Source organism: Ambystoma mexicanum, chromosome 4q, assembly GCF_040938575.1.
Source record: "Ambystoma mexicanum isolate Mex_15411 chromosome 4q, UKY_AmexF1_1, whole genome shotgun sequence".
NCBI lineage: Eukaryota > Metazoa > Chordata > Amphibia > Caudata > Ambystomatidae > Ambystoma > Ambystoma mexicanum.
This window is the reverse complement of record NC_090928.1, coordinates 317,071,423-317,084,440: the sequence shown is the minus strand read 5'-3', so window position 1 is coordinate 317,084,440 and position 13,018 is coordinate 317,071,423.

The window sequence follows — 13,018 nt, the reverse complement described above, 5'->3', positions numbered from 1 at the left end:
GGCAGGAGGAGGTGGCCATGGAAGGGAGAGGAGACACGTGGGAATTGGGCACCAAGGATGCACTCGGATTACAGAAGATGCTTTCTTAAGCAAATAGCAGGCCCAGGAGGTTCAGGGGCAAGAAACACTCACCTCAGCATGCAGCAGGCAAGGTGGTGGACACAGGCAGGTGCCAGCGACTAGGCCAGGCCAGATGGAGAGAATTAGCCTATCAGGGGAGGGGGGCGGGCTGGGAGGCGGGAGGAGGTGGTCATGGAAGGGAGAGGAAACACACGGGAATCGGGCGCCAAGGATGCACTCGGATGGCAAAAGAGGCTTTTTAAAGTAAATAGCAGGGTATCACCAAATATTATCCCCATCGAAAATTATCGCCGTATGTATGGTCGTCTGGACCGGCCATAGGCGATATTTTGGGGGGGGATCATTTGTGGGTTTTTTGGGAGCGGGGATTGCAGGGTTGTCCCCCGCTCCTTTAAAAATGATGCAGGGGGTTGCAGGGGTGTCCCCCGCAGGTTCCATGGCTTAATATAGTCTAAAAAATATGGCAATATTTTTGTATGGCGATATTTTTGCGGGGATATTAACACATGGAACAAATAGCAGGCCCAGGAGGGTCAGGGGCAAGAAACACTCACCTCAGGATGCAGCGGGCAAAGTGGGGGACATGTGCAGGTGCCGGCAACTAGGCCAGGCCAGATGGAGAGAATTAGGCTATCAGGGGAGGGGGCGGGCTGGGAGGCGGGAGGAGGTGGTCATGGAAGGGAGAGGAAACACAGGGGAATCGGGCACCAAGGATGCACTCGGATGGCAAGAAAGGCTTTTTAAGCAAATAGCAGGCCCAGGAGTGTCAGGGGCAAGAAACACTCACCTCAGGATGCAGCGGGCAAAGTTCCCAGTCTTGTTAGACAGTGCCAGTCCCCTCCGAGCAATGGTCATTTTTTTTTAATAATGCATCCCTAAAACTTTAGGAAGCAGCTAAACCACATTCCTCCACAAAGACGTTCAGGTACAGTCTTGCCACCATGAGGTTACTACCACTCTTGGCGTATGTCTGACAAACATCGGCCTAAGCCGAGCAATGCACCGGCCCCCCGCTGCTACTTCTGTCATCTCCGGGCAGCCACAATTCAAACTGATTTCCTAACCTGCTGTTGGGGTTGGTGTTCGACATTCTTTTTGAAATAATATTTTCAACCAAACGGGCCCACTCACAGCTGTAGCCCTCCAGTAACTGTCGTTCGTCCCGTGTTATGCAGATACCTCTTGGGCCTTTAATCAAAACAGCTTAACTGCCAGAGTTCGTTAGTCAATTAAGAAGATGGGGTCTCCATAGCAATTCATTTCAGATGAGTCTATTATTTATTTTATTTTAAAAAGTGTAGCTGGCATGAATTGAGCCCCATTACAAACCACAAACTCGTATTATTTCCTGCCGAACGTCATTTAATTTAGGAACAAATTTAACAGGAATAAAAAATAAATTGCAGCAGTGTTTCTTTATTACATATAAAAACAAACAAAACATAATTATTAAATTATGTTTTAATATGATGAAATGTATATGTGTAGTGCGAGTTGAAATGAAATGTAAAACATTTTTTATTTTCGTTTATTTGAAAAGTTCAACGAATTAAAACACAAACAACATTTAAAAAAATTAAATCATTTCATCAGAACTCAAACTGAAAGATTTACAAATGGCTCCTGATTCGATCAAACCGTCAGTAATGCTGACTGGTTTGGCACGATTCGATTGTGCCACATACACTCAGGCAAACAGACACACTCATTCAAATTAACTCTCCCGCACGAACACACTTTTTTCTTTTGCAAACTTACCTTTTCTTTTCCATGGGATGATGGCAGCCGTTTTACTCTCATCCTCTATTTTGGCAGGCAGCTGGAACTAAACGACTTGGGGCCCAGCACCGGCAGTGGGTAAACAAATTAACAGAGTCCTACTCGTCTATGATGGGAAATGGACAAATCCATGGGCAAAAGAACGAAACGCTGACCCAGATGAAATAGAGAGTTAAAACTATAAGAGGACTACGCCCCAGAAGCGGCCATCGTGTAATGGTGTTCATCAAAGATCGACATCCTCTGGTGTTTAACTTATGAGGGAGGACCAGTACAGTAAAGTGACTAATAATTATGTGTGGAGCAAGGGGAGCAGCAAGGGGTTGCTGAGGACGCCTCGATCTGATGCAATAAAGTCAGGGAGACCAGATTTTCAAAACGAAAAGCTGGGGACAATTGTATAAAGTCAATTGAATCACTTCGAAAAAGGACTTAAAAAACCAGGACCACGCACATATTACCCCACCTTCCATGCAGTGTGAAAAGAAATGTCACTATGCAGCCCCAGCTTTTGAAAGTGACGCAGACACCTGCCATGATACAGTACTCCTGATTGGGTGAAAAGTAGTTTGACAAGCCACTATTGGATCACATTGGTGCAATGGAAAAAGAAATAACATTCAGTAGGTTGGTCGATCACTCAACAGCATTTCCAGTTGTGATGCCAACCACAAAGTCAGCTTTCTGGCACCATTTTGTACCCTCTCTCTTCCTTGTAGCAATGGTGTTGGCAACATGTGTGAACCCCAATAAAGGAATTGTGGGAATCGGGGATCTCTCAGTAGAAGATGGGTTGTGGTCAGAGAGGTACTCTATGAAATGCGTGCATTTATTTGCTTTACATTTCTAGTGTGTGTGTGTGTGTACACGTGTTTTCCATTGTTTCAATCCAGGGCTATTTAAGCATCAACAATGTTCTCCTGTCTCCTTGCTGTAATGCCCATCAGTCAGCACTCACCTCTTCCTATTACAAACCTTCAATTGTGCAAGGATTTTAAGGAACTCAGTGGGTTAGTGTGTCCGCTGACGAGGCCCCATGTAAATGCAAGGCCTGCATTAGCCTTTCATCTTTCCAGTTTGAGTTTGATACTAGTTTCCTCTGTACATTTGATGCCAAAAGACAAATGTATGTTAAGTGCTACGCATATGGTATATCTTATTATTATTTCCGTGATTTATTGCAGTTTCTTTAAACATTCCCTCAAATCTGAAGACCATTTTCTATTGCTATTTGTGAAACTTTCGTTTGTAATGATTTCTGGCAAAACGTATGTTTCTTCCTTGATATCCAATTCACTGGCTTCCATCCAGCAGAGCCGCCTTTCATTCATTTACTTCCTATACATCTTCATAGATCCTTTGCCACAATAGCACTTCATGAGCATGCCTTACAGACTCCCCGGTAGCACTTCATGAGCATGCCTTACAGACTCCCCGGTAGCACTTCATGAGCATGCCTTACAGACCCCCGGTAGCACTTCATGAGCATGCCTTACAGACTCTCCGGTAGCACTTCATGAGCATGCCTTACAGACTCCCCGGTAGCACTTCATGAGCATGCCTTACAGACTCCCCGGTAGCACTTCATGAGCATGCCTTACAGACCCCCGGTAGCACTTCATGAGCATGCCTTACAGACTCTCCGGTAGCACTTCATGAGCATGCCTTACAGACTCCCCGGTAGCACTTCATGAGCATGCCTTACAGACTCCCCGGGGCTGCGGCTTTACAGACCCCTCTTCCAATTTAACCTTGCCTTCACACACACATGCAGTCGCAATAGGACAGACACTGTCACTAGCTGCAACTAATAATTACATCTTGAATGTTTTCTCTTCTGTTGTACACTACAAAGGATACAAAACGTCCCATTTGAGAACATAGTAATATCAAATTGTCATACTGAATGTTACATTTGGTTTCAAAATGCAAACACTGCACCCTATCATGTGAAATACACTTATGAGTTGCATGGCAATGTTAATCTCTCACATCAGCATCCAACCGGACTCAACACCAGGCTCGTCATTTCACCAAAATGCCAGGGGCAGAGGAAGTGACATCACATGGCCCATGACATCGGATGACATCACAGGACGTGATGTCATTTAACCCCACCGCCAAGTGCAATCACAGGAAGTGATGGCAGACGACCTTTCAACCCTTGACAACACAGGAAGTGGCATCACATTACATTGTTCCTCAGTACACTAAAACAAATATGTTAAGGATATCACTGTAATATAATATGCATTTCATACAACAATGGATCACCATATGTAGCATTAATATCAGTGTGTATATGGCCATATTATCAAATTACTGCAAATGTAAGTTGAAGTCGAACATAACAACCTGGACAATTGTACATCACTCGGGCTAAACTGTAAACAGGCACAGCATCTCGAAGAGTCCTAAATCCCAGAGCACAGTAAACAGGCAGAGCATCTCGAAGACGGCTAAATCCCAAAGCGCAGACATCCATTGCCTGCCACATGTCTGGCTACAGACTGGAAACAGCAACTGACAAACACAAGTCCAACCAGAAAAACGATTCTCTGGAAGGTTGCCCAGAGTTATGCCAGTGGTTATGAATGATTTAAACACTTCCCGCTATCACCTTTCTGTTTTTGCTTATTTTGTAAGTAACCCACAGATCTTTTTGTTAGATGGGAGCTATAGGGGAAGGATGTGATGCAGGTCGCAGTGATTGCAGTTTTTTTTTTTTAAATGTTAAACTGTAAACAGCAGCAGCAGCTCCGTGACATCACCCCTAGAAAAGGCAGATTTTTATTATTATTTTATTAAAATAATAAAATGGGCCTTTTCTGAAACAGGAACTGGTCCCATGTTGCACTACATCCTCTTTCTCCCAAAGCAAGTGTGTTGCCCCTGAGCAATCCTTCCAAAACATTTGTTTTGCTTGAGGATGAAACAGATGGTTTACTTCAAAGGTGGAGGGCAACTTCATGTACATTAATTATCTCACCTTGCGTTCTATCTACAGTGTGCCTGTGATGCAGGTCTGGCAGATCTAGGTCAGGTCACATGGTATCCAGACAGGATTTGTGGCAGAAGCCACTCGGGCACACCCATCTCATCACAGGCACAGTGGCTCACTTGATGTGCAAAGCAGATAACGAGAAACACTGATGAGATTTGCGTTCATGCTGTGCTGTCACTCAGTACTGCAGGCTGCTCTTACCCATTCACAGCTAAATAGAACCTAGCCCCTATACCCTTCCTGTTGCTACAGTACTGGCTATGAGCTGCTCAGACAGCCCCGCCTCTGTACCCAACCATTCAGGCATTCTTCAGTAATGGACGGCCAACCTGTTAGTAATGGCAGCTTCATGGTTTGTCATGCATCCCTGTTATTTCTCCAGCTAGCGAGATCTAGATTCCAGGTGAACAAAGATGTGGCACATTGAGCTGCTTTTTCAGGTGCAACACAGATATCTGCTCGCTTTGTCGAGTGGCCTAGAGGTAGTGAGAACTTGTCTAGGGGTAGCAGAGGGGGAGCCAGGGGTAGCAACTGCTACCCCTAGCAACCCCCAAATGACATCCCTGTTCAACATCACTCTGTATTAAGAGGGGGCATGGCTTAAACAGACCCTTCATTTTGCTTACTTGTTCATTTTGAAGTTTACACTTTATTTTTTATATTATATGATTGCAGGTCTCTGAATATCCTTTATTGGAATGAGACATGCTTGTGGGTTTGGAGATAAACTGATTTGATGAGTAGAAATGGCTGAAGAATGTGACCGGCAGGACACAAAGGAGACATGCCAAGAGGAGACAAAGAGAAAGAGAGAGCAGGATCAGACTGGTAGCGGAGTGTTCGGTGAGCAAAATGCTTTAAATTGAAAAATATAATAGGGAGATTTAGGAAAGAGAGTCGGAACTCACTGAGGTATGAGAGAGAGCGCACCAGAGACTGAGAAAATAAGGAATTTGGGCATGGTGCAGAGAATGGTTGGTAAAGACAATGGGCCTCATTCCGAGTTTGCCGGTCCGGGAACTACGGTACTGGTAAGCTTGCCGGTACCGTAGTACCCGGACCGGCAAACTACGAGTTCTTCTTGCGTGTGCCTTTTCTCCCGCCAGATCGGACCTGGCAGGCGTAACGTCACCCGCAAGCTTAGCATGTATGGGGCTCAATGGGAATGGGGAGCATTTAATTCCGGTGCCCGCAAATGGGTAATTACCGGGTCCGGCTGGGCCGTAATGACCCGGTAATTGCTAATTTGCAGGTTCCAGAAAGAATTGCAAGTTTGGCGGCAGCCTGCCGGTTTTACCAGCAAGGCTACCGCCAAACTTATAATGAGGCTCAATGTTGACCATCTGGAACAGAGTGATCTTTTCAATGGAAACATTAAGCTCATATTATGTGGAAAATGCTATTTGTAGGGGTATATCGAAAGATCATCAGTGAACAAATGCTATTTTGAAGGACCTTTCATATTTAAATTTGAGGTACTTCGTGAACATATGTGGAATCTGTAACTATATTTTGGAGGCCCTTTATGAACTTTTCGGTAGCATGATATTGCTGCTGCAAGGGCCATATTATCTTGTATCTGCAATGTATGATTTATGTATGGGTGCATAGTGTACTAGCACTCATTTTCATTCAGCTTAATTTCTGAAAAATGCAAACATTTCTCTCAGAGCAATACAATGAATAAACATGGCGAAGTACATTGTATACAACAAGTTCAAATCATCAAGTCACAACGTTACAATTGTTTATCTCATCTTAAAAGCATTAATCAACTATGTGTCCAGCAGGGCCATCTTAACAGTTGTGGGGGCCTGGGACACAGACAGCCTTGGGCCCCGTCCCCCCGAAACCCATGTTGCCCCCCGAAACCCTTGTCCTACTAAACCCCCCCTCCAAGCCCATGTCGCCCTCAGCGACACAACACCCATGCCCCCTCCATATCTCGAGATGAATTCAACAGATACTCCTCTAAGCTTTAAATGGATTATCTAGTTGTCAATGAAATATAAACATTATACATCTGTGATCTGTTTTCCCAAGAGGATGCTATATTAAGGACATTTCACCTTGTTTTTGTTTCGAATAATATATTTTGTAAGAAAATAAAGGAAAAGGATTTTAAGCAAACATTTGTTAAACAACGCCGAACTCATTCTTGCTGATGCACCACCAAAATGAATGGTAACTTCTTTGGCCCCACTGCCCTGCTTCCTCCCCCACCGCATTTAGTAAAATAAGTATCTCTCATATCCTCATCAAGCCAACACCTAATGACGCTACCCTACAAACCACAAGACTAAACACCTTATTTAGAAACGCCCCCTGATTAATACAGATTAATGTATTCATGCATTCCTTTATATTTCTTTATATACTTATTTAATTATGCTTTCCTGTTGAATTAATATCTGCAAACAAAGATGCCAAAAACAAGCTGCTCTTTACAGGGGGGGGGACAAACCTGCAGAACATAAAATAAAAGTCACATCAATGAACATTGCTAATCTTCAGGGAGTGAGTTGCTAGTTCATGCTGACGTAACCATACCAACAGAAATGAGGGCATGGTTTGCATCCGGCAGCACACAATAGTTTTCAGAGTTCAGACTACAACTCCCATAATCCTACACATTAACTGTGCTGGGTAGTGATTTGGGAGATTTTGTGTAACCAATTAGAAAACAAACAGCTTTTCTGATACTTCAGAAACTCCCATGAAAAGACCCCTCAAACCCCTCCGTAGCCTATGGCTGTGTCAGAGACAGAATAAAGTATTAATTTCGGTAGAATATTGGCTGCTCTGTGTTCATTCATCAATTAGAAAGGTGATTGGAAATGTGCACATGATTCGAAATGAACGGAAGAACAAATGCATCTTTTTCAAAGCAACTGAAAGGTGTGAGCCCCTGTCTTCGGTCATGTAAACGTGTGTGGGATGGATAAAGACAAATTGACTATAACATGGGTTATTTTCCCAGGTAAGCCGCATGTGAGAAACCTTCTGTGGAGCAGATGCGTTTGACAACTGCCTGCATTTGCTGCGTCCCCTAATGCTTTACTCTGCCTTTCCCCTGTTCAAAAGGCAGATTTTGCATGTATTAAATCAGAGGTATGTTTTTGGGGTCGCTGCATGAAGTGGCTCCTGCCTCACTGCCACAGCTGACCACGGATGAGATCCTCAAGAGGTCCCATACACAGGACCTCGTGGCGCAATGGTAGCGTGTCTGACTCCAGATCAGAAGGTTGCGTGCTCAAATCATGTCGGGGTCAATCGAGTCTCGATTTTTTTGAGCGATTAAAAGTAACATTATTTTAAATCCTGTGGTCGTTTTGCCAAATACTGCGCAGAGAAGATGCAGAGTTAATCCTTAACTGTTTGATAAACCTACGTGTTCACCCAGAGAAGGACCCCCCAGTGTCCAGCGGATGATGCATTTTGTTGTGCACTTGGGGCAATCCTGCTGCACACAGTGGCGGCAAAAAGGAGGGAGTTCACAGCGCCACTAACAGCCACGTTACATGTTGAGGGAACTTGCTGTGATGTCAGGGCACATTGTGGCCCGCACAGAAAACAGCCCCACCCTACTCATGCCAACAGGGGCATGTTCACCCGTATACCTTTAGTGCGAGCGCTGGGTGTACAGAAATGCACTGTACAAATAAAACGCTTTCAGCTGTTAAATGTGTTTGTGAAGGGAGCAGAGGAACCTGCTGCTATTAATACTGGGGACTGCGCCCGCCGCCTTTGTGGGCCATCTCTGTTCTCGGCATCTGAGGTGGCTGTATAATGGGGTGAAGAGCCAGCATCAAACAAAATGGAAGATTAATAAAACGAATGCATTCCTGGGTGGGCTTGAACCACCAACATTGCGCCACAGAGACGGCTGATAACATGATCTTCTATGAGGACATGTCACAGTCTAATGGCAGAGTCCTGGTCAACACTGCACCATTGCCAACCTAACTGAGACAGAGAGAGCTGAGCAGCAGACAATCAGTCTTCTTCTCACCATCCTTGGTCACAGTCACAAGCCTCCACAGCACACGTTGCTGCCTGCTGGCTTGGCTTCGGAAGATGAGGGAGGCTGGCAAGCTGCACAGAAGTACACTGTGCACTCCAGCCCAGCCTGCACTGGCACGTGCTGTATTCCCTGGGGGTGGGGGAGGAGGGGAACTCACGAGCAAGAGTCGTTGTCAACAACTCTTGCTCGTGGTCCTGCATTGTCCTCCTCCCCCTCCCCCACTGTTGTTGTACAGTGAATCAATCATGCCATGGCATGGATGGGAATCGAAACCACAGCGTCGGCCCGCGCCTGCTGCGTGCAAACTTCAGACAGAGTCTGAAGTTTGCAAGCATCAGTGCACAGACGGACACAGGACACACAAACTGGGAGGGATATTGTATCCCCCCCACTTAAGATTGTGGGGGGGATGTGTCCCCCCATCCCTCCCATGTCCTACGCCCATGGGGGGCCACCAGGATGGGGGCCCGGGGCACGTGCCCCATTTGCCCCCCCCATAGAGACGTCCCTGGTGTCCAGAGTACAAGCGTTTGATGGGTCACTGCTCGCAATTAAAAACGTCAAAGCTGTCCCACAGTGTTTAAAGTGCATACTTCGAAGTAATGGTAAAGGAGTTCTGCTTCTAATGGTATGTATGGTATGTTGAAAAAAACAACATCAAGGGCTGATCCATGGAAATCTGCAATTTTTTTATTTTTTATTTATTTGCATTTATAAAGCACACAGGCAGCCCTCGGGCATTGTGGCACTGTTACAAGGAAACTTAGATACATTCACAAATCAGTCTACATAGTGGGATACATGGTGGTGTGTTACATAGGGGTGATAAGGCTACACAGAGGTTACGTAGTGTATGGTTTATCACCTTGGAGCATGTTACATAAAGCGGTTGTTATCTGTGTACACATTGTGGTATGGAATAAGGACGCTGCTGACTTTGGTGAGCAGTTTTAGGAGAATAGCCTTTATTTGATAGCTTTGCGGAATGTAAATTGTGAGGGTTCCGATCTGAGGGCTAGTGGGAGGGATTTCCATTGCTTGGCAGCAATGAAGGGGAAGCTGACACCGCCCCCTTTGGAGCGCTTTACTCTGGCCACAATCAGCATGTTGGTGTAGGGTGTTCTTGTACGTCTGGAGGGGGGGTATGTTGACTCCCATTGAGAGGTAGGGTGGAGAAGTGTGATGGATGCACTTGTGGGTGAGGGCAACTCTTTTGATAAGGGCACGTTTGCAGACAGGCAGCCAGTGTGCTTGTTGTGTGGCTGCGGAGATGTGTTCCCTTCTAAGGATGCCTATAGCAGCGTGTAGGGCATTATTTTGGACGGTTTGAAATTTGTCAAGGGTTTTTGCCGAGGTACCCATAAAGAGGACATTACAGTAGTCCTATCTGGACCCAACTAGGGCTCTAGCCATAGTCAGGCAGTTAGCGGTGGTAAGGAATGGCCTAGCCATGTTTACAAGTTTAGTGTAGGAGGCTGCAGATTAAGTGATAGTGCTAACTTGTCTGGTCATGGATATGCTGGCCTCTAGGTAAACTCCAAGTGTTTTTACTGCCTGGCAGATTGGGATAGCTGTGTTATCAATGTTGAAGGAGGAGTATCGGATGTCAAGTTTTTTCAGAGTGTCTGTAGATCGTAGCAGAAGGAGTTCTGTCTTTTCACCATTTAAGCAAAGCCAGTTTTCAGCCATCAAGGTGTGAATGGTAGCATAGGTGGCATTAAGGGTCTTGGCGTCCTCCTCATAGTCACTGGACAGAGGGAGGAGGAGTTGAGTATTGTCGGCATAGTTGGTGAACATGATGCAGAGCAAGTTAAGATTGTTGAAGAGAGGTCTAGTGAAAATGTTATATAGTGTAGGGGAGATGCAGAAGCCTTGTGGTACTTCGTATTGGATGATGGCTGGTTTCGCAGACGCTTGGTCGGAGAAGACTCGCGTAGGTCTTCCTTGGAGGAATGAAGACATCCAGGCAATGGCAGAGATGTGTGCTGAAGAGGAGAGGTGTTGGCGGAGTAGGTTGTGGACTACCAGATCAAAGGCGGCCGAGAGATCTAGGAGAAGTAGTAAGGTGGGTTTGCCTGTGTCTCTGATGTCATCAATTTGGTTCTTATGGTCAAGCAGGGCTGTTTTGGTTCCTTGGCCAGCGCAGAAGCCAGATTGTCAGGAGCCGTTGTTTGATTCCAAGAAGTGTTGGACTTGTAAGTAGGTTTCTTTGTCCAAGATTTGTAGTAGGAAAGGTACATTGGTTGTGGGTCTGTAGTTGTAGGGGTTGTTCTGGTCGAGTGACTTTTTTTTAGGAGGAGCTGGACCCATGCTTCCTTAAGACAGGGTGGCACAAATCCTGAGGCAAAGGAGGCATTAATGAATGCCGTGAGGAAGGGTCAAGTGTGTCAGCACATTCTTTGATGAGGGTGGCAGGACAAATATCACCTTTGCACATGGAAGGTTTGATATTTTTCATGAGTGAGATGACTTCCGTGTCTTTGATGTCCTTGAATGACAAGAGTGGTGTGAGGGGTGCAAGGTTCGGAGTGGGCGTGTGGGAAGGTTTGGTAGTGTGGGAGGAGCTGGTTGGCAAGAATTCTAATGTGGAGGGTATCTAGCGTATTCAGCCTGGCTGTTTGTATGTGTGAGCACCAGGATTCATCACTGGAAATGGCCTGAGGAAGGGGGGCAGGGGTTTCCAGTTTCCTGTGTATGGCGAATAGTCTTTGGTGTCGGAGTTGGAGTTGGCAATTCTAGTGTTGGTAGAGTGTCAAGTATTTCAATCAGGCGATACACCCTGGATTCAGCCTAGTATGCAGCGCACAACTGAAATGCTTATTTTATTATATATATAGGCTCAATATTTGAGAGATACACCACTCATATCACATCCCTTTTCAAGTACCCGGGCCACGATGGACCAGGAATCAGGCTGGTTGGTAAAGGTAATATTTATTTATTTATTTATTTAAAATCCAAATCAAACATATACTTTTTAATAGGGAGCAGCAATCACCAATATGGTGACAATAACAGATATGAATGTGAAGAATGCCCTTAAATTAACCCTTTAGCAACACAGATGGAAAACACCAGAGAATAGAACACTTCAGGCCTGTTTGGAAAGATAGCACTTAAGTTAGGATTTCCCCCTGCAATATTCCTCAACCCACAAATAAGCAATTCTAAATAGATACAAGGAAGCAGCAGATAATCAGGAATGAGGAATAAGGAACAGAATTCAAATCCAACCTTCCCTCCTCAAACAAGAGAGAGAAACGGATTTGAAACCTTACAAGGTTAAATTGACACTCGAAAAAAATGAATGTGTTCAAAATCCCTAAATCAGTACAAATGTCTATGGGAGCAACATTGGGAAGATACTAGAAGTCATAAGCAATAGTTTGAGCAAAAGTAAACCATTTTTTAATTTGAATGGAGGGTTGAAAATAATTTAGCATAAAAATAACACGTGTAAAACTTAGCAAGAATTTTGATTCCCATCTAAAATTAACCTAACGGTTTTTAAAAGAAACGGGTGAAATTCACTGATTTTGAATATGGTGTTTAGTTTGGGGAGTAGCTATAGGTCTTAGGTATAATCAAGAATTGAAATGAGGTCTCTAGCTATTTAACTGAGGGAGATATGCAATGTAGAATGAGAGGCGTTTTTAGAAAAATCGGGTAGTGAAAACAGAAAAGAAACTCAGGTTTGGACAGGAATAGTTTTGCTCTAAGTTTTACTCTATTCTACAGCATTCTGGCTAGAATACCAAAGAGGGACACAGTAAGCTCTAGAGTTGATTCATGACATCAACCCCAGATCCCCAGCACCTGCCCTGGCAGGCCTAGTCGGATCACTCGAAATAGGATTGATAGTTTAGGATTTACACAAGATAAAAATGACTTCAAAAATGGGGCTTAGCAAAATAAATCAAGGACAGGATTGCAATAAGGATTCTGACAATGTTACAAGTTATTAAGGTAAGGATGGGATGGCTTAGAGATTGGGATATGACAAGGCAAGCAAGGTATGCTATGGCTTTCTATGATTCCTATGAATACTTACAGTCCACTTTAATTTAGGATTTTGGACCATCAAGGGTTCTGGTCACCACACAGATCTGGTCTAACACAGGACAGCTGGG